At 40.7% G+C, this 3,071-nt stretch overlaps 1 pseudogene; it reads left to right on the top strand.

Moving 5' to 3' along the window:
* The first annotated feature begins 70 nt into the window (after positions 1-70).
* On the top strand, positions 71-2,735 carry LOC103273738 (annotated as a pseudogene).
* The last annotated feature ends 336 nt before the right edge of the window (positions 2,736-3,071 follow it).

Here is a 3,071-nt window from a genome sequence, read left to right on the forward strand (position 1 = left end):
AATGTGACACCCGCGCCTTGGAGCGCGACACGAAGCCGCCACCGGGGAGGGGCCGAGCACCACATCGAATCTGAGCAAAGGCACTGGCAGCCGGAAGGACACCAAGATGCGGATCCGGGCCTTTCCGAAGACCATGGAATGAAAAATACGTAAACAGCATTTGGGACCTCCTGAAACATGCAATTCAAGAAATCCAGCGTAAGAATGACAGTGGTCTTAGTTTTGAGGAACTCTATAGAAATGCATACACAATGGTTTTCCCTAAACATGGAGAAAAGGTCTACACTGGACTGAGGGAAGTTGTTACCGAACATCTCATAAACAAGGTGCGAGAAGACGTACTAAATTCACTGAATAACAACTTTCTTCAAACACTAAATCAAGCTTGGAATGATCATCAAACAGCTATGGTGATGGTTAGAGACATACTAATGTATATGGACCGTGCACGTGTACAGCAAAATCATGTGGAGAATGGCTACAATTTGGGATTAATTATTTTTCGAGATCAAGTGGTATGTTGTGGTTGTATTAGGGAACATCTAGGGCAAACTGTATTAGATATGATTGTAAGAGAGCGGAAAGGAGAAGTTGTAGACAGAGGCGCAATAAGAAATGCTTGCCAGATGCTAATGATTTTAGGTCTCGAAGGAAGGTCGCTCTGTGAAGAAGATTTGAAGCTCCTTTTCTGGAGATGTCTGCAGAATTTTTTCAGATGGAAAGCCAGAACTTTTTAGCAGAAAACAGTGCTTCAGTATATATAAAGAAAGTAGATGCTAGAATCGATGAAGAAGTAGAATGGGTGATGCACGGCCTTGACAAACCCACCAAAGAGCCAATCGTAAAAGTAGTTGAGAGGGAACTCATTTCTAAGCACATGAAGACTATGGAAGAAATAAATAATTCTATGTGAAAAATGGAAAAACAGAAGACCTTGCATGCATGTACAAGTTATTTAGTCGCGTACCAAATGGCTTGAAAACAATGTGTGAGGGTATGAGTTTCTATTTGAGGGAGCAAGGTAAAGCCCTTGTTTCTGAGTAAGAAGGAAAGAATCCCGTTGACTGTATCCAGGGCTTATTAGATCTGAAGAGTAGGTTTGATCGCTTCCTGCAGGAATCATTCAATAATGACTGGCTTTTTAAACACACTACTGCAGATGACTGAGTATTTTCTCAGCCTCAAATCCAGGTCTCCTGAATACTTCTCATTATTTATTGATGATAAACTGAAAAAGGGAGTCAAAGGGCTAACAGAACAAGAAGTAGAAACAATATTGGATAAGGCAATGGTCCTTTTTAGGTTTATGCAAGAAAAAGATGTCTTTGAACGCTATTATAAACAACACTTGGCAAAAAGACTTCTCACAAATAAAAGTGTTTCTGATGACTCTGAAAAAACATGATATCCAAGTTAAAGACTGAATGTGGGTGTCAATTCACATCAAAACTGGGAGGAATGTTTAGAGATATGAGCATCTCAAACACAACCATGGATGAATTTAGGCAACATCTACAGGCAACTGGGGTATCTTTAGGTGGTGTTGATCTCACAGTTGGGGTGCTCAGGACAGGATATTGGCCCACTCAGTTAGCCAAACCAAAGTGCAACATCCCACCAGCCCCAAGACACACTTCTGAGATATTCAGAAGGTTCTACTTAGCCAAAGTGATTGACAGCTCACACTCCAGCATCATATGGGTTCTGCAGATCTCAATGTCACCTTTTATGGATCAGTTAAAAAGGAAGATGGATCTGAAGTTGGTGTTGGAGGTGCACAAGTAACTGACTCTAATACACGGAAGCACAAATTGCAAGTCTTTACTTTCCAGATGACCATATTAATGCTCTTTAATAATAGAGAAAAATATACATTTGAGGAAATTCAACAAGAGCCCGATATTCCTGAAAGAGAGCTTGTTAGAGCCCTATAGTCCCTTGCCTCTGGTAAACCAACACAGCGGATTCTTACAAAAGAACCCAAGTCAAGCCGGGCTCGGTGGCTCAGCCTGTAATCCCGTGCCTTTGGGAGGCTGAGGTGAGTGGATTGCCTGAGCCCGCCGGTTCGAGACCCGCCTAGGCAGCGAGACCTCATCTCGACAGTAAATCAAAAAATCAGCCGGGCGTGGTAGCGCATGCCTGTAATTCCGGCTACTCGGAAGGCTGAGGCGGAAGGATCGCCGGAGCCCAGCAGGTTGAGGCTGCGGTGGCCGGGAGCGGCCACTGCACTCCAGTCTGGGCGACCGAGTGAGACTCCAACTCAAAAAAAAAAAAAAACAACAAAAAACAAAAGAACCCAAGTCAAAGGAAATAGAAAATTGTCACATATTTATAGTTAATGATCAGTTCACATCCAAACTACACAGAGTCAAGATTCAAACAGTTGCTGCCAAATAAGGTGAATCAAACCCAGAAAGGAAAGAAACAAGGCAGAAAGTAGACAATGACAGAAAACATGAGATAGAAACTGCTATAGTGCAGATAATGAAATCTAGAAAGAAGATACAGCACAGTGTTCTAGTAGCAGAAGTTGAACTCAGCAATTGAAGGCTTGACTCTTACCAAGTCCAGTTGTTATTAAGAAACATATTGAAGGACTTATTGAGAGGGATTATTTGGCATGAACCCCTGAGGATCACAAAGTATACACATGTGGCATAAAATGCGTTCAGAAATTTGATTTATTCTTGGACTGTACTCTTCGCATGGACTGGGAAGTTCTTTTAAATCATTAAATAGTAAGATGACCGTTTCTTCTATTAAATTACAATACATGTTCAAGACCATTCAGATCAAGCCTTTACTCCCTCTAAGAGTTTTCAACATTGTTGATTGAGCTCCAGGCTTTACAACATTTATCCCTATAGAGATCATCTTTACAGTTCCTCAGGAAAATGTGAATGTGCTGCATTTTGTTTTCAATACGTATGAAAGCAGGAAAAAATAAAACAAAAATTTAGAAAATACAGCTCATTGAAATAAATTGTTGAATTTCAAAAAAATAGAAAATAAAGACCATAGACTTAAGAATATGTGGAACTATATCAAAAGATCTATCATAGATATAATTG

This window comes from Carlito syrichta, unplaced genomic scaffold, assembly GCF_000164805.1.
Source record: "Carlito syrichta isolate Samal-C Ts95f unplaced genomic scaffold, Tarsius_syrichta-2.0.1 Scaffold314151, whole genome shotgun sequence".
Lineage (NCBI taxonomy): Eukaryota > Metazoa > Chordata > Mammalia > Primates > Tarsiidae > Carlito > Carlito syrichta.